Source organism: Dasypus novemcinctus, chromosome 21 (assembly GCF_030445035.2).
Source record: "Dasypus novemcinctus isolate mDasNov1 chromosome 21, mDasNov1.1.hap2, whole genome shotgun sequence".
NCBI classification, from domain to species: Eukaryota; Metazoa; Chordata; class Mammalia; order Cingulata; family Dasypodidae; genus Dasypus; species Dasypus novemcinctus.
The window spans coordinates 74,972,831-74,993,453 of record NC_080693.1 but is presented as its reverse complement, the minus strand read 5'-3'; positions in this window follow the sequence as shown (position 1 = coordinate 74,993,453).

Genomic DNA, 20,623 nt, shown 5'->3' with positions numbered 1-20,623 from the left:
ATACATCCTGGAAAAGTAGCATCCAGTATGCTGAAAGTGAAGAATGCAGTCTTGAGAGTCTTATTCCAGCTCTTGTGGAGGAAGTTTTCTGAGGAATTCTAAGGGGTCCCTTGGAGTTGCTTCTAGCCTATCAGACCTGCCTCTGGAATTCAGAGCAGTTCCTCTCTTGTAGAGTTTGCATTGTTGTGGCTATATAATATTGTGTATATAATAATATTTGGTTTCCAAATAACCTTTCTTATTAGAAGGAAATGTATAGCTACTAAAAATAAACCTTGAAACATAGGTTTAGAAAGAGGAGCAGCGGCAACTCCTTACAGTGTCATGCAGAGAAACAAAAACAAGAAAATGTTTAACTGCCTTTAGAAATGGAAGGGCTCTAGTTGCATACAATTTGATCCATGCTTGGCATAAAAATGTAGAGAAATACATACTGAGAACTACAGGATGCTTCCAAAATATTTCCAGTGATGGAGAATCAACAAGTGATTTAGTCTTTGAATGGCAAATTGACTGTTTTTGTAGTGTTTTCCACTCAACCTAGAGGATTCTCAGTAAATACTATTCCATCCAGTCATGTCATTAGTCATCTCAAAAAATAATTCACTAATCTGAAACACAGTACCCTCCATGTGTGTATAGATAATGGAAGGGGTTGTTCTGAGAATGTTATATCTGATACAGAAAAGCCATCTTTGTAAGCACTGCATAAAACCTTAGCAGTGTGGCTTATCTGCCAAGGAACAGAAAACAAAAACCACAACTACATAATTGGGAAATTTTATTGGTTAGAGGCTGTTATTTTCCATTAGTTCTCTGTATAAAGTTGATGATGATGCTCTTGGACCAGGAGTCTTGCTTTGAGAACCACTGGTATAGATAAAGATCAAATCCAAATAGGATGAAATTGTCATGAAATATAAAATAACTTCAATCATATGAGGAATTTTTTAATTTACTCTGCTCATCTCCAGGACACAAACTCTAAATTGCAAATGTCAATATACAATATTAGCACAACTTTCAAGAGGGATGGGAGAAAAGAATACCCAGGGGCAGAATAGTGAAGGAGGGGGAAAATCCCCATAACTGGTCTATATTAAGGTGGGCAATTGATATTTCTTTAAGTTATCCATGTAATTTCATTGTGCTACTTATATATCAACTTATTAGTAAATGAATTATTTAATGAGTTAACATATGAAAAGTTCTTAGAACAATGCCTGGCACACAGCAAGCCCTTTATCAGTGTTACATAGTTAAGAAAATAGCCACACAACTTAACAACAGAGCAGATTATTAAATAAGTCCTTTGATTTCTCCTCTACCTCTGCCAAGTCCTGCTGCTCACAAATAGAGTAATAACAGTTTGAGGTATATCCTTCTAGACACTTTTAATGTATATACACACAGATAAATACACTTTTGACTTTGCATAATTGGTATATTTTAAACATTATTCCTGAGCCTTGCACTTCTCACTTAAATATTGTGACAAACTTGCCATTGCATTTCCTATATATCTGCCAAATTCTTTTAATTTCATAGAAGCATACTTTTATGACTTCCTATGAAGCTAATTTTATTACCATGTACAGACAGTGTATGCATAAGGTTAAAAAATTAAAAGTGAGGACTTGTACAAAATGAAGTCTCCCTTCTCTCCTACCTTCTTCCCAACCATCAGGCCCACCCAGCATTCTCTGCAGAAGCAGCCAGTTTCCAATTTTTTCTTTCTTTTATTTTTAAACATCTTGTGGTGATTTCCCTATGACTTCAGAGCATACGTTATTATTTCATGATTGCATGGAATCTTAATTAGCTAATAATGACAATTTTTTTCAGAATGGCAAAATAAATTGAACTTTCTACTCCACGGAAGAGAAGCTGCTAATTCCAAACAAAATAAGCTGTGCATGACCATCATGACCATTTGTAATAAGACTAAGTCCTTTTTAAGTTTTAATATATCATTGGAAGACATTTTTCTAATGCAGAGAGAAACTAACCCTATTTTTAACCACACAAGCAGTTGAAAGTAAGGATACGTTTTTAATTATATATTAAACATTGTTTATAAACTTGCTAGATGGGCTCATATGTGGGGTTTCTGTGAATGAGAAAGAACAGAATCAAGCTTTAAAAAAAGAAAAAGAAGACATGATATTAATACCATTCTCAGATTCTGCTGTTTGGCTTCCAGAACCTAGATAACAATTACACTGTGGCAGAACTTACAGTGCAATCAATCTCAACTCTATTTCAAGTTTAAACTTTCAGCCACACGTGGCAAAGTATAAATGCAGTCACTTTTCAAACCTTGAACCTTACCTGTTTGAAATGAAAAAGGGAATTAAAAAACATTTTTTAAGATCTATTTTTTATTTATTTCTCTCCCCTCCCCCCTCGGCCCCCCTCCCCAGTTGTTTGCTCTCTGTGTCGATTCCCTGTGTATTCTTCTGTGGGAATCTGTGTTTCTTTTTTTTGCATCATCTTGCTGCATCAGCTCTCCATGTGTGTATGGCTCTATGAATGGGCAGACTGCAGTTTTTCTCGCACTGGGGCTGCTCTCCCTATGGGGTGCACTCCTTGCATGTGGGGCTCCCCTATGCGGGGGACACTCCTGCATGGCAGGGGACTCCTTGCGTGCATCAGCATTGTGCATGATCCAGCTGCACACGGGTCAAGGAGGCCCAGGGTTTGAACCGCGGACCTCCCATGTGGTAGACAGACACCATATCCATTGGGCCAAGTCCGCTTCCTGAAAAAAAAATTTATATATACAAGAAAAGAGAAAATTTTCATCTGAAACCAGTTCTGACATTTGACTATCTATAAAGTGGAGTTCTCCAAATTCATGATTGGAGTCACTTACAGTAAATCAAGGGTTTACGTATGTTAAAATATCTGTGAGTTTCTGACATTCTCTTGGTCACACAGATTTTTTCTTATTGTGATCATAGAAACAAAGATTCCCATTATGGACATGGCATTTAGGTGGCTGAGTCACTCAAGATTACTAGCGCTCAGGAAGCAGATGTGGCTCAACTGACAGAGCATCCATCTACCATATGGAGGGTCCAGGGTTCGGTCCCCAGGGCCTCCTGACCGGTATGGTAAGTTGTCCCATGCTCCTGCACACAAGGAATGCCGTGCCATGCAGGGGCACCCCACACATAAGGAGTGAGCCCCTTAAGGAGAGCTGCCTCACATGAAAAAAGCGCAGCCCACCCAGGAGTGGCACCACACACATGGAGAGCTGATGCAGCAAGACAACACAACAAAAAAGGGATGCAATTTCCCAGTGCCACCGGACAATGCAAGTGGACGCAGAAAAACACACAGCAAATGGACACAGAGAGCAAACAATGGGGGAGAAGGGGAAAGAAATAAATGAAATAAATTTTTAAAATAAAAAATAACGATTACTAGCTCTGCTTTCCCTTTCTCTCCAAGTTCAGTGGAAGCCTTTCACAGTCATTCCAACCTTTTTATTTGGACCTGCCTAATGGAGAAGCTTCATATCTTGATAATGTCTGGTCAGGGTTGAGCTAGAAGGGGAGATAAAGTAAATCAGAACTGGATGCTACTGATGGCTTGAAGGAAAGGAGAATGTCTTATATTAAAAAACCAAAAATTTAATATCGCTGAAGACAATGATGTAAAATCAACATTTTAAAGAAATGTTTTTTCATCTAAATTCTTTCCACTAATATTTTTGCTGTTGTATAGCTATGGTCTTTGTCTTATCTTAGCTTCTTCCTATAGTTTCTTCCTATAATTTAATCTAATTTTTAAGAATTTCATCATGTCAGGAAAATTACCCAGATCTTAGAAATGGGCAAGCAAAAGATGTAACTGGTTGTCCTATTAGTGGTGTTATTTTCTAGATAATTTACCAGAGATTATCTGTTTTTATAAAGGTGTACACCTCTGATTGACTTGTCATTGATCAGGCTATTTGACAACTTTGAAGGTATAAAAGGCCGGGGGGCGGGGAAATAAGTAAAGCATATGTCTCCTGTTCATCACAATGAATACAAATACCTTTTGCCTACTAGATAATATATATTTCTGTAAGTCAAATTCTCATTTGAACCAGTTTTAACATTTTACTAGTTTCCTCATTCATTTGATGAGTTGAATAAAATCTCCATTATGTGTTTATTGTATGTAAGCTAAATTTTTTACTTGTTTAAAACTATACTTTAATAGTCGTAACTCATTGGAGGTTCCTTATCACTTGAAGGTTAGAAGTGATTTGAGAAACAGCCAATTCCGGGCCATGCATAAATCACATAAAGCTGAACTTCTCACTCATGGTTTAATCTAGGCATTTTCTCACTTTTAGCGATCCTTAGCTAGTTGTCAGCAATTCAAATCTTAATTGCCAGAGGGGACAGGGTGTCTTCTTAATGGACTGCTATATTTTAAATAACATCACTTCTTTATGTCACAAGGGTGGACTCTCTTTGGCTTCTTGTCTCCTCCTCTTCTCTTCTCTGGAACCAAGTCTGAGGAGCTGCAAGAGAAGGTTTAGAACTCAAGCACCTGCTACAGGTCCCCACATTCCAGGTTTGGCTCTTAAACGCAGAGGCTGTGGGTCTTTAAGCAAGTTACGTATCCACTCACTATGTCAATTTCCTCTTTCATTAAAAAGCCATAATAATAATATTCATGTTGTCAGAAAGATTTATTCAATTGACAAATGTAAATGCTCTTGGAAAAGTACTTTGCGCATCAAAATCCTCTAAATGGAAGCTGCTTCCTAAAACCCTCCCATTAGCGACTCCTGCCCTTTCCCTTCTCAGAATTTCTTTAGGGGTCTACTCTCTACTCTTCCTGTGACCTTATTTAAATGATAAACCTCAGAAATGAAAATAGAGGGAAAGTTCTCACAAGCAAAACCATTATTTCTTCAGTTGTTACACATGAAATAAAATCCTAGGGATAGGACGGAATTATACACCACCAACTGATAAGACTTTGATTAAAGATAATTTCCCCTGTTGTAGTTCTTAAGAGGCTAATATTCCTCATTAAACTGAATATCTACCCATTATAATGAACAAGATAGAAAACAATGCTAATGCTTCGGATTTAACATTTTCCAAACCAAACTCATAAGTTCTCCCCCAAACCATCCTTTTTATAGTCTGTCTCCAATAATATCTTAATTATCTTAAGTTCATTTTTTATCTATGCTTCTCCTTTAGAGTCTATATTTAACAGTCATCTCTAGGTTCTTTTATGTTTTTTAAATGATGGCAATGAAGTAAGGGCCTATCAAGTTTAACTTTTTTCACCTACTCCATCCTGTGTTGGCCCTTCTTTTATAAAGCATTGTGTTCAAAATAACCACTTTCTATAGAAACATGTCTTTTTTAAAATCTAATTTACCTGCATGAACAAAGAGCCAGAAGATTGAATTTTAGTCCAAACTTGGCCATTAACTATGTGATCTCGGACAAACTGAGTTTTTCTGGACATTGTCTTTCTCATGTTCAATAGAGCAAACTGGAATGTATTCTCTGTAAAGTCTCTTCTGACTTTAAATCCTTGACTATATATGACTCTAATCCTGAAAAGGTAACTTCTACATTCATTAGGCAAGTATTACTGCACCAAAAGTAAAACTGAGATTTTCCCATCATCTTTGCCACTACTTGAATTCTATATTCTTGCTTTAGTACTTTAATTCACATTTAAAAACAAATATAGTTTAAGTCAGGCTAATCCCTCTCATTTCAAAAACTCATGTATTAACTCTTCTGCAAGGACTTCCTTATTTGCGCACTTCTTTCACTGTGCTCTTGTAAACCTTTGTACTTCTTTGCTTCTAGCAATATCAGTCTTATAATTCCAACTTTGCCTTCTCAATAAGTTGTTTTTTTTTTCTTTTGCCATTATTGTTCCCCTATGGTAAGGTCTTTGCTCTTCTTTATGTCTATCCCAGGCCATAGTATAATATCTGGCACATAGTAGACACTCAATAAATGCAGACTGAATAGAGGGAAAAAATAATTAAATATTGATATTTATTATTTTTGCATATGCATATACTATCCTTTCTTCAGTAGGTTGTTGAAATTTTGCCTTGCGAATGAATAGCTCCTTGACTATCCCAGGCCTCAGGGAGAAGTCTCCTAAACTCTACTGAAGTTAGAATCCAACTATTTCTCCTTTTCTACCTCCTCCTCTTCCACTTCCTTCTCATTATCATCAGCATTTTATGTCTTGAATTGCTTATAAGTCTGTGATGGTTAGGCTATTGTGTCAACTTGGGCAGGTAAATGTGCCCAGTTGTTTGTTCAAGCAAGCACTGGGCTAACTGTAACACAAGGTCGTTTGTAGACTTTAGTCACCACTGACTTTACTGCAATGGTAAATCATATATAGCTAGTTACAATTACATCAATCAGAGAGATTGCTGTCAACAAGAGTGACACTTAACCCAATCAGTTGATTGCCTTAAAAGGGGAAGTGATTCCAGCATTGAGAGAGAATTTTCTAGCTCATTTTTGGACAGCCAACATCTCCCAGAACTCAGGAACCTTCATTGGACTTCCATTGCCTGCCTGCAAAACATGGACTTGTGCATCCCCACGGCTGCATGAGGGACTCTTATATAACCTCATACTATTGACAGATATCCCTTGTTGATTCTGTTTCCCTTGAAAACCCTTACTAATACAAAGCCTGACTTTGAACCAGTTCTTGAGGATAAGGACAGATGTGATGTAATTCATCACTACCTTCAATTCCACATGGCATTATGTTCCTGTTAGGCATGCAATAAATCAGTCTTAGTCAAAGGTGTCATTTTTCCCAGCAGGTCCTCAGGGGGCATGAAGCCTCCATGAATGTAAAAGGGCAGGAGTCTGGGGAACCTCCAAGAAGTTTGTGGATGTATTAACTCCTTAGGTTTCAGAGCAGAGCAATGAGTTCTATTTCCAACTTGAGTCTTCAAATACTAAGCAACAACAACTGTAAACAACCAAATTCTTAGGGAAAAAGAAAAAAAAAAAAAAACAGAGGAGGAAAGACCAAAAAAATCAGTCCAGAATTAGGGAAATAGGGGCATACAGGAGTTAAGTGCAGATGAAAATCCACAAAGGTAGAGTACATCTGAACCTAACATTAAGCAAGTAACTTCCTAGACACAAATGCATATAGATTACCACTGAATAAAATTAATTTATATTTTGCAATATGGCCTTTTTTTTTGTTCTGCAGGACTGCTGTACTTTTAAAAACATATCATTTTTATTTACAAATATACTGAAACGGCAGAAAAACAAAACATCACACAGGAATAAAGGCTCTGAAGCAGTCTGGCTCAACAGCCGACTTTCAAGTTCTGGTCCCTGGGCGCCTTCTCCTGCCTTGGATTTAGGTGGTTTTTCTTTTAGCCAAATGATGAAAAAGAATAGCTGGCAAGTATCCAATTTTCCCCACAAACTATAGAATACCTCATTTGCAATATACTTTCTATATTTTGTGTTCAAGAAAAGTGTTGGATTAGGAAATGTCCAGGCTCATCAACCAGAGACAGAATGCTGGCTACCATTTGGACCTCACAGGATATTTTTGGAAAGGAATCCTGGAATGGTGAATGGAAAAAGGGCAATCTAAGAGCAAGGCCCACCATTGTAAAGCAATCCACAGGCGTGTTTGATTCTGAAATCGCATCTCAGTTCTATAAACTTTGAAAACTGTATGTTCCTTTTTCTTGCACAGTGTCAAACATTTGTAAGACATCAAAAATTACCCATTTTATTTTCAAATTTCCTTGAAATTATGAAAAGAGAACTAAATAAAATAGCAATATTTTTGCTATCTGGCAAAAGTTAAAACATAACTTCAATAAAAAAAAGATCCTAAAAAACGCCAACATTAAAACTAAACTAATGCCTAACCTGGGACCAAGACAATCTCTCATAGACAATTTCATAGGCGTAATGAACCTAAAATGCATCATGTTCTTAGGTTGTGCTTGTAAAGTCATAAAAGGTTGATAAATGTGAAACCTCATGTCAATCCTGCAACAAAATGTGATCTTTGAAAAGTAAGTTAAAAGTAAAACCACACGATGTGGCACCACTTTATCAGGTATAAATGACAACAGTCTTTGAATTTTGCATGTTTGCATGATTGCATGTATTAGTATATTTATCACTGCATACCCATTAGTCATTGAGCTTTGTTCCGTACTTAAGTGAAGTAGACTTTTAGTTATACATTCCGTCCAATCGTCGCAATATTTCTTATGTATCAATGCTATCCAAAGGCTCTTAATAGCCTGAATTTGGATAGAAATGCAAATTTGTAACAAAACGATCCCCATGATTACAATTATTTTCTCTAAAGAGTTAAAGATCTACCAAAACCAAAAGCACCTTCGTGAAATAAATCTGAAAAAGCTGCAGCAACTCCTTTGGGTCCCACTTAGGATGCTCCTACTTTGGAGATGCTGGCTCACAGGTGTATTATTTAGTTGTGTCAATCTATTGCTTCTTTCATGTGTATTCTAATGTACAGGGAGATTCTGGACCAGTGACCACTTTGCTATTCTTGAATAGTTTCCTTATATTGCTTCCAAACGAGAAACAAAAGGAAAAATAGAATGGGAAAAGCATGTGCTATACATGGAGTCAGGCACATCTGGAAGCAAACTCCAGTTTGATGACCTCCGTGAAACAATTTGTTCAACCATAAAATTGGGATATTAAGAGTGACCCTACCTCGGGTGTTTCAAGGGTTTGAAATAATGTAGGTAGGTTTTTAGCAAATATTTATTAGTATTAACATTTTAATTTTATTCACAACAATTGATTGAATGGAGACTATTGTCTTTCGTGACGCTATCCTGGTTATGCCCTGGCTGGGGCTTCCCAAACAAGATAACACAGCAGGTCCTCAAACAGCCCTTGCTTATAGACGAACCTCTGGAGATTTATGGGAATACCTCCCTGCCCACTGGTACCTTAAAATGCTGGTGGAAGAAAGGTCAAACACTTTTTATTGAAATGATAAAAATAATATAACCTAGAAATAATATCTATTTTCTCCATTCCCTCTGTCCCTGGAAAAGTTGAAAACCACTATGAATTAATAAGTCATGGGAGTAGGAAAGACAAAAATCAAACATTCACCAGAAAACATTTTTCAAGCATTGGAATCACATTTATTATCAAAATGAAACAAAGTTTGCATTATTCCTGAAAAATATTTGGGTGGAAATATTTGACCCATTTGTTGAATGGATTGTTTTGGCTTTCGTGTAATCTAAAAAGCAAAAGTAATTTGTTTGTGTAAATTTTCAAGGAAAAAAACATGACAAAGGAATCATCTATATCTAAACCTGTGATACATATAAGCAAATTTTTTCCTAACAAGTACTGAGTATAAAATAGCAATGCAATTTATCGCATATATTGCATGGTTCAGGAAAATGAAAATATTTAAACTTGCACAACTGCAAATACTTCTAGGATTATTACAAAGAACTATCAGCTTCTTGTTCCATGAAGTAATAAGTTGATCAGCACCAGATTTTGTGCTCAAATATACTTAATTTGTCTTTTAGTGCTATATAATGATCTACTGTGCCCATTTTCCTAATTCATATTGCTCTGAACTTCTGTCATATATGTTGCCATTTTAAAGCAATTAATTCATATCTAAGATGCAATGCTTGTGAGTTCTTAGGATTGACATCACATATCAAAACCCCACAATACCTAGGATATTCCAAATGGAGACAATTAGAAGCAGCCTAAATATAGGGGGAATCTTTTAATTAAGATGTGTTCCCCCATATAAACAGAGGGTAATGATGTCATTGGGTAATTTGAAAGCTTCTCTGAAAACTGTGTTGCCATAGAAACATAAATTTAATTAAGCCCATCAAGTGATGGATAATAGAAAGCCTGAGAGAAATTCTGTTTAACTGTCTTTTAAACAGGGCAAGAAAAGTGAAATGAAAGGACAATAGTACAGTGAATTTTTTAAAAACATTCATTAAAGAAAAGTAACAGAGAAGACTAAAATCACTACAGAAAGTAATTTATTGGAACTTGTCCTTCAGAGTAAAGGTATTTATGGATGTTGTAAATGGGAAGTGCTACAGTTTGAAATATTCATGCCAGCTCTGTCTGAAGTAGACTGCCTGCTCCTCCTGGAATCCTTCCCTGATATACAAGGTTATAATTTCTTTCTCTCTTAGTCCAAAATAAATCATATTCTATTATGGCTGAGATGCTTATAGTCTTATCATGTGTATAAAATACACAGGACAAAAAACACAAAAAACAAAAAACAACCCCCTTTTCCCTTTTTGATTCTGATTCTCACAAAAGGACAAATATTGTATGATCTCACTGATAGGAAATAATTAGAGTACACAAATTCAGAATCGGAATCCAGTATATAAGTTACCAGGGGGTGGGGTGGGAAGAGGGAGTAGGAAGTCAAGGCTTAAAAATGTAGAGTCTCTATTTAGGATGATAGAAAAGTTTTGGTCATGAATGGTGATGGTAACACAACATTGCAAACATAATCCACAGCACTGGATTATATTTTGAAAGTGGTTCAGAGAGGAAATTTTAGGTTGTCTATATGTTACTAGAATATTTCTTTTAAATCCATGGAAGTACACAACAGAGTGAAGCCTAAGTTAAACCATGGACTATAGTTAATAGTACAGTTACGAAAATGTGCTTTCATCAATTCTAACAAATGTACCACACCAGTACCGGTATTGCTAATACAGTTGTATATGGGAACTGTTATTTGATTCATGATTTTTCTGTAAACCCACAACTGTGATTAAAAACAACAACAACATGGCTAAATCTTGAGGATATTATGCAGAGTGAAATAAGCCAGGTACAAAAGGATAAATTAGAATAAGCAAACTCAGAGTTAGATTCTAGAATATAGGCAATTAGGGAATTGATTGGGGTAGAATATGGGGAGCTGATGCTTAATTTGTACAGCATTTCTATTTAGGTTGATTATAAAGGTTGGAAATGGATGGGGGTGATGGTAGCACATTATTGCGAGTATAAATAACAGTACTAAATTATGTATGTGAATGTGGTGAAAGGGGAAGTTTTGTGTATGCCACTGGAAAGAGAAGATAAATTATGGAACTATATAACACAGGAAACGCTGTTGCAGGTGATGGACTTGGGTTAATGATACAAGTATAAGAATTTTCTTTCATGAATTCTAACAAATGTATGACACTAATACAAGGTGTTAATAATAGGGTGGTACATGGGAAAAATAAACTTAATGTAAACTATGCACTATAGTAAATAGTACTATTTTAATATTCTTTTATTAATGGTAACACAGTACCACACTAATGGAAAATGTCAACAATAGGGGAGTATATGGGAACATAGCATTTTTTACATAACTTTTCTGTAAACCTATAACTTCTCTAATTAAAAAATAATTTAAAAAGAAAACCACGTTGGCTTAACTCCCCTTCTTTAAAACTGAATAGTTCCATCAAACCCAGGGACTATTCAGAGGAAAAACAATACTCTTTAGTTCCACAGACCAGGGGCCTCAGTGAGAATTCAGCCCTCTTGTCGGTATTCCTAGTGGTTTCTTTCTTTCATCCCTTTTATTTTGCCTTCCTAACTCAAGGAATGGCTTTCATTTTTCCCTTTTGACCTTCAAGTTTTATAATGGTACAAGATATTTTTCCACCTAAATGTTGTTCCATTCCTCTTTCCATGGGATACGAATTACAGTAGCTCTCCTTGGCTGCTGAAGACATTTTCTTAGATCCATTCATAGACAGGAACACTTCCCTCTCCCCCCCACCCCGGATTCTTCAACATATACTGCACACCAGGATAAGGTATTTTGAGCAATTGAATGGAAGGCCACCTGGATGTTATGTGGAAGGCAAAAAGGAAATTCACCAGGCATGGAAAAGAAAATGAACACCCAGAGACAAGATAAATGCATTCAATAAATATATTATTATACCCTAGGGGATGACAAAAGCAGTATACCTAATGACTACAGAAAACAATAAAGCTATAAAAATAAAATGATGCACTATTCCCGGTAGCAACCCACCCAAATGCTGCTATCAACCCATCAGCACCATTGGAACAGAGAAACAGATGACATTTCCATGATGTTCAGACCATCAAGGAGGCTAACATAGCTATAATTCAACTATAGTTTTCTGCTTTATCTTTTAAAAGCAGTTAACATAGGAATTGGTCTGTGAAGGGAATAGGAATGGATTTCAATTTCCCAAGAGAAACTTACCGGTATACACAATTTATAAAATCAAATAAGGGAATATATATGCTTCAAGTGATACCAAAACTGGCTATTAAAAAAGGATGAATAATAAAGAAAGTCATGAGTCTAGGGAATAGTTAGCTATATCACAGTCTTCAAATATATATACACATATACATACATATGTACATAAATACAAATATATACACATATATTTAAATTTGTGGAATATTTCAAAATATTTAAATTTTAAAATGTTTTAATTTGAAATTTAATGAACAGAGAAATAGTGCATAAAATGTAAAATAGTGTCATATTTGACTTAATGAGTTACAAAATGAGTATCTGTGACAAGGAAGAGAATGTTCTGAATCCTAAAAGCTCCCATGTGCCCCTTCCCTATCATAAACTGCTTACTCTTTCCTGGTGTTAACCTACTTCTTTATTTTTATATAACTTTATTGTGGTATAATTGACCATGAATATTTAAAGTCTACAATTTGATAAATTTTGACCAACCTACGTAGATGATTGTGAGTCACCACAGGCGAGGCAATGGACGTTCCATTGTCTCCAAAAATTCCTCACACTCCTTTGCAACTCCTCTATGAACGCTTTCTCTCCTACCCGTGTCCCCAGGCATCATAAGATCTCTGTTCTGTCTCTGTATTTTAGTTTGACTTTCCTAGAAATTTCTGTAAATGGAATGATGCAGTTTGTAGTTTTTGTCTTACCTCTTTCACTTAGCCCAATTGTTCTGAAATTCATGTTGTTTCATTTATGAATGGCTCATCTTTTCATCACTAAGTAGTATTCCACTGTATAGCTTTAACATGTTTTTTTACCCACATAACCCTTGGTGGACAATTGTTTTGTTGGGATCATGGCAAAGCAGCATAGAGCTGCTATAAACCCTCCTGTACAACCTTTTGCGAGTGGAATAGCTGGACTATATCATAGATGTTTGTCAGATAACAGTCCAATGATTTTCTAAAGTGTGCCAGTTTACATTCCCACCAGCAGTGTATGAAAGGTCCAGTTCTGACACATCCTTGTCAAAATTTAGCATGGTTGGTCTTTGAATTTCAGCAACTCCATTAGGTGTGCAGTTGCATCTCATTGTGGTTTCAAATTTTCTTCTCCTATAGACTAATAATGTTGAGCATATCTTCATGTATTTAATGGCCACCTGGATACCTTCTCTGGTGAAGTGCCTGTTAAATATTTCCCCCATTTTTATTTGATTGTTTTCTTTCTTGAGTTTTGAAAGTTCTTTGAAAATTGATACAAGTCCTTTTTTGTACAATGAGTTATTCAGTAAGTATTTATTAATCACCTACCATATCATTGGCACAATTCTGGGTACTAGAAATTCAATGGTGAACAGAAGCAACAAGGTCTTTTTTTTCCAGAAGTTTACTCTCTTGTGGGGAAATAAAAGGCAAGTGTATATATATGTGTGTGTATGCGTGGCATATTTATACATATACGAATAGGATAATATATTTATAATCAAAGCGGCATAAAAGAAGAAAGAATTGTGACTTTCAAAATTGTAAAAGTGAGGAGAATAGTCTAGGGATTTTAATTCTGATTTCTTTCCAATGGCTTTGGTCCCAATGGAAACATATTTTCCTCCCTAGTGCAACACAATATCCGAGTATAATATCCTGTGTGCCCAGTTGCCTATCATCATCAGCAAGCTAAAGGTGTGGATACTTGGAAAGAGTCAAATGTAATGGTTTCTTTTGGAACTAATTTCTGGTAGGAGTTTTCCACTGGATATTATCAATATTTCTATCAGAGCATTCAGATTTCAGACAAATATGAAATTCATTTCCCTACCAATTAAAAACCAAGTTATCCATTCAGAAAGAATTATATGGATGGCCAGGACAAAAATTTACCTAAGAACAAATGCTATTTCAGTTAGAACTAAAATTTCTGTGTTATTTCTATTTTTCTAAGCTGTGAATGGTGATAGTAGTAAAATGCCTTTAAAATATCACCAATAACTACTTTAATCTTATGAATCAGTAGTTGGAGGTTTAGAGGCTTCAAACACTTACCTACAAAGTAATGAGGCTAAATTTGAATACAGAGTAGAAGGACAAAAAGAAGTAGAAAATGAGGGTATTATTTCTAACCATATTAAACTATTTCATTTCCTCCAGTTTGAAACCTGCATGCTGTAACAGAAATTTAAAACTATTTACATTAATTTATCTTTGCTGAAAGATTGAACTTAACACCAGAATTGTCTTTAAAAAACAAGCTCCAGAAACTGGACACGAAAGGACAAATACTATAGGATTGCACTATTATGAACTAAATATATTACATAATTCCATGGAATTAATTAGAATATAGGTCCCAGAAATTAGAATAAGGGTTAATCTGTGCAAAATTCATAAAAATGTTGTTTGTAAATCTTTGGAAATGAATAGAAATGGTGAAAGCACATAATGTTTGTAATAGCAGAGCTATTGTACAGGTATGACAGTGCTTGAAAGAGAAAGCCTTTCTAATAATATACTAGAAGGAAAGCTAAAACTACCATGGAACTACATAAAAATGAAACCTCATGTGAAATATGGATATGGGTAATATTGCATATATAAGACTGATTTACAAAATATACAGAATAGCAGCTATGTATGGCAGGGAAAGCACTGAGAGATTGTGAAGTGATGAGTTTGTTTTTTGTGTAATACTATTGGAATAATAAAAATGCTCTAATAATGATTGAAGTGACGAATACACAACTGTGATTATACCAAGTATATTTGTACACTTTGGATGGTTTATGCTTTATTAGTACGTATCAATAAAATTGATTTGGTAAAGAAAAAACATAAAAGCAACTTCAAAATTTACACACTTTGAAAAGTTTATCCTTGAGTTGTATCTTGTTCAATCTAGATGAAAACTAGGAAGTTTTTGCAAGACATTCATTTTGAAAACACTAAGAATATAAATCATAGTCAATGTAGGATGTCCTTTCCTATCTAATACTTGTCTTGTATCTTGATACCATGAAAACTTTGTAGCTAGTTTCCAAGATGTTCCTGTGAGATAGCTTGATTTTGTAAGATCATTGTGAGCTCCTGTGAAATAATTCACTATTTACGACACCAATGATGTTTCTCTGTAATTTAACTAGTATACAAATGGTTTGAATTTACCTAGTGAACAAAGAGCTTTATCTTAATTTTTCTTTTCATAATTGGCTCTGATAGAATACGCTCTAACATATATTTCTAAACATTCTAGAACTAGACAGTAGTGATGGTTGCACAACTCTGAATATACTAAATCCAATTTAACTGTATACTTCAAGTGGGTGAATTATGATATATGGCTTATATATCAATAAAGCTTATTCTTAAAACACATGCACAGTAGTTTTTCTCCAACATGGTAAACCACTTAAAAACCCCATTTACTCTGTTTGTATTCATTGGCTTAAATAGCTTAAGAGAAGGAATGATACTCCATCAGATTTTTTTTTAGAAACAAATATAGATCGATTATTCCTTTTCAAACAGAATATAAATGGGTAAGAGTCCATTGTGATCTATTGTGCTTCGAAAAGACTAATATAGAAAATTAATTATTTGAAAAACCAGAGCTAGGAGAAAAGGATCACTGTTGAAAAAACATTGTGTTTCTCACCGTGCTTTGCCGAGAATCCCCAGAATCCCTCTTCAAGACCCAGGCTCTCATTCCTGGAACTCATTCCAGGTGCTGGGAGAGTTGCTGGAACAGCTGAATCCCTCCACAAGATTGCTCTTGGCTGGAGAGAGCTGCCCCACCCAAGGCTATGCCCACTCTCTGAGGACAGCCCACAAACAGCGACCTATCTGTGCAGCTGGGCTGGGCCCGGTGCCCTATGGGACTGCCTGCAGCCCTCACCGCACCTGCATCTCCATTCAACTGCCCCCTTGCCTAATCTGGCTTCACTAGCTCCTTACAGGATATGGTCCCCAGAGTACTTCCTAGAAAATCTTTTGCACACAAATCTCCATCTCAGAATCTGTTTCTTGAGGAGCCTGGCCTATATATATGTGTTATAGGAAACAAGCACTTTTTATCATTAACAAATGGTTCATTTTCCATCCAGGCTACCCAAGCCATTTTCATGACAAAGCATCAGTCTCAGTCGGCACACGCAAATGCTGCTATCAGCCCTTCTCCACATCAGGTTTTCATTTGACACTAAAAATCGTGGGGAATTTTATGACCACAACAGAAGTCAGGAGAATCATTGGATCACCTTGGTCTCAGCCAAGTGAGGATGTGGAGAAATTGGAACTGACTGCTGCAAAATTGGCAATTGACTTGGCAACTGAAACTGACTGATGTTTGTACAGTCACAGAATATTTTTTAATAATTGAGCCACATTCAAACCACCTTCTGACTTTTGTTTTCTTATCTTGTATAGATCTAAATTTTTGTGTAATTATGAAATTCATATGGAAATGCTACCAATTTCATGAGGGAAAACTCCTTTTTCTCACTTAAGTTTCTAGAGATTAGAAGTGTATGTTGGTATTTTTGAGTTAAAGGAATCAGCAAGAAGAAATAAAGCAACATTTTAGTTTGAAAAAGTTCAGTTTTAATGATTCCAACAGCAGCACCAACCTATGCAACATTAGATCATCAAAACATCCTGGCAGTCTAATGCATGAAATGATAATCCTTAGACCACTTCAAACCATTAGCACCAAAAAAAGAAAATCATCCATTATATAAATTCTAAGTTAAGTCATCTGAGAATCATAGAACCTGTAAGATGAAATACACTGGCTAAATATGGTGGTCACTGGAGCTAACTTGCACCTGCTCATGAAATTCTTTTGTGTACCTTTTTCCCCCCAACTCCACCTTCAATGATAGTACTTTGGTTAGCCTGAAATACCCCATGGTAGAGGTAATTTACACCAGGGAAATCAGCAAACACTACAAACTAGGACTTTTAGTTTTGATCTTCCAGTTGCTAAATATTTACCACCATAGCACTGTCTGTAAATCAGGTGAAGATTTCAAAATCTGAATACCCAAATGTTAATGTAAGAATTGTAAGTATTTAAACTACTTACTAAATAAGAGTGTAAAAAGTGGGAGAGCAAGAATTTTGTAATGAATTAGTTTATTTTTATGCTCTGGGAAAAAGATAAAGTTATATATGTATATATTTCATTATTGTACCATCTTTCTATTTTTAGAAAACATGCTGCAAATGCTCATGAAATTACCATAATTAAGGATCTTTTTGATGATTTAATACTTCAAGAGGTATTTTTAGGGGGCTAAACATGATGAGTTTTCTCTAAAGAAGAACAGGAAAAAATAGAAGTATTAAGTTTTACGGGGATTTAAATAAAGATTTTTTTTGTCTTTATCTGTAACTAGCCAATATTCCAGCAGTTCTTGTTTTCCTGAAAGTAAATTTAAAATGAATATGAGGAGATCACAGCAATACTCCTAAGACATTTGACATCGATATCAAAGGGCTAGTAACTTTGGTTTAAAAATGCTTTTAGGAATATTTTGCAAGACCCTTTCCTTTATTCTGACATTTCCTTCAGCCATCAACTATCGGAAACTAAAAATTATAATTTAGTTTTGTGTTTGAACTTTTGACATTTGAAAAATCATGTGGTTTTGAAAAGATCCTTGATTAAGACTTTTGTAATAGGGGCATAGGGATAACTTTGGGCGAGGCTGGGTGGGCTTTAGGGGTGCTAGGGATGGGAGGATGGGTCAGATGGCCCAAGAAATTGGGGAGAGGGTGAGGGGAACATTTGATCATGGGAGATTGTCAGGTATGTGGTTGAAATTGTGGTGCAGAGAAAACTCTTTAGAGAATGTAATATGGGAGTTTGCCTGTTTGGGATGCTTAAGGGGGGGTCATCTGACATAGGGCAAGCTTCTGGGGAGTGTGTGAGTGCTTATTTTGTCATAGTGGATTATATCATTGGGTGGAGACCCATAAAATGAGAGTGAAGGTATACCCACATCCTGGGGAGGACTGATATTCTCAAACAGAGGGAATTGTATCTCTTGAGAGAATTGGTGGCTCCCAATGGGTTAGGGCAGCCAAGTATGTCAAGCCCTCAACATTTTTGCAAGTATCTCTGAATATGTTCCCTCAAGTAATGAAGATTGATTGTCATGGTGGGCCCTGAGGTGTTGGGGAAAGAGGTGTTGAATACATGGAATCAGGGTAACTGTGGGACAAAGGAAATGTTCCACAAGATCATGCCATGTGGATATAGGTCATGTTAAATTACACCAAAAATGGCGGCAGACTTGGCCCAGTGGTTAGGGCGTCTGTCTACCACATGGGAGGTCCACGGTTCAAACCCCGGGCCTCCTTGACCCGTATGGAGCTGGCCCATGCACAGTGCTGATGTGCACAAGCAGTGCCCTGCCATGCAGGGGTGTCCCCCGCGTAGGGGAGCCCCATGCGTAAAGAGTGCTCCCTGCAAGGAGAGCTGCCCAGAGCAAAAGAAAGTGCAGCCTGCCCAGGAATGGTGCCACACACATGGAGAACAGACACAACAAGACAATGCAGCAAAAAGAAACACAGATTCCTGTTCTGCTGACAACAGAAGCGGACAAAGAAGACACAGCAAATAGACACAGAGAATAGACAACTGGGGCGGGGCGGGGAGGGGAGATGAATAAATGAATAAATAAATAAATAAATCTTTTTTTAAAAATTACACCAAAAATGTATAAAAGTCTATAGTCTAAAATGTAAACCATAATGTAAAACATAAGATAACTAAAAATTTAGAAAATTGTGTAGCCTAAAATATAAACCATAATGTAAACCCAAATGAAACCATGTTTGAAAGCTATCATTTCAATATGTGTACATTAGCTGCAGCAAATATAATATGAATATGTAAAAAGATCACTGTTGGGGAAGGGACAAAGGGTTTGATGTTGGATATTTGGGAGTACCATATATTGTATATGTGAATTACTGTGACCTAAAACTTGTATCAAGAGAAACTTAATAATCAGGAAAAGAAAAGAAAAGAAAAGAAAAGAAAAGAAAAGAAAAGAAAAGAAGGAAAGAAAGAAAGAAAGAAAGAAAGAAAGAAAGGAAGAAAGAAAGGAAGAAAGAAAGAAAGAAAGAAAGAAAGAAAGAAAGAAAGAAAGAAAGAAAGAAAGAAAGAAAGAAAGAAAGAAAGAAAGAAAGAAAGAAAGAAAGGAGGTAGACATGGAGGAAGAAATGGAAGAAATTGCCTTGCCACTGTACATACAGGGCAACACCTGTAGCAGTGATGAAAGGCAAAATGTTAAAAACAAAGCTTTTTCATTTTTTCATTTCTTTGATACCCCAATTTATTTTTCCTCTAATTTTTCTTAATTTCTATGTATTCTATATCTAACCTTTAACCCCATCACTATATTCCATTTTTCTATTAATGGAACCTGGCAATATATTGGGCTTCCTTTTTGAGGAAGTTTTGGACTACAGAGAGGTTCAACTATGGCAGGGGAGGAGCACTGATGTGGCTTGTCATTGGTGAGGGGCACACAGTTAGGAGGGAGTTCTCCAGAGCATGTATACAGGGTACATGGAAAGGTTTGGATATTTTCATAGTGGTTTCAGTTGGAAACAATAGATGAGAGAGTGCTGAATTCCTGACCAGGGGAGCTCTATTACATTCCCCAACGGAACAACAACAATTCCCCAAGTGCAATGGCAAAGACGAATAAAGATGGATGGTCCAAAAATGAGCCCTTGATACCGATGGCTCCAATTATAAGCCTGTGTGCCTGAAACATGAACTGGGCCTATAGCTGCTGGGTGCCTAAGGGTTACCTCCTGAGGCCCTCCATGTTGCTCAAATGTGGCCACTCTCTAAGCCAAACTCAGCATGTAGATGCATTGCCTTCCCCCCAGCATGGGACATGACTCCTGGGGATGAGCCTCCCTGGCACCGAGGGATTACTACCAAGCACCAGCTGATGATGTAACTACAAAAAGACCATGAACAAAGAGGTCAACTCAAACTGGCAGAATATCTCAGCCTACATGTAATATCAGGTGTTAAAAACTGCTTTTTGACTTTGGATAAAAAGGGGGAAATGGAAAGGACAAGTGAGTTTATATGGGTAAGAGTGTCTCCAAAAAAGAGTCGGGAGGTCATCAGGGGGTGATGCTTATGCATGCCTCAGCAGGGTACCAGAGACAGCCAAGGTAGATGGAAACCCAGGTGCTGGTTCTCCTGAGGGCTATAGTGACCCATAGGTTCTATGGTCAAGGCAGATTGCTCTGGAGTTCAGGGCCATGTCAGTTGGCCCTACTTTGGAGTTTGT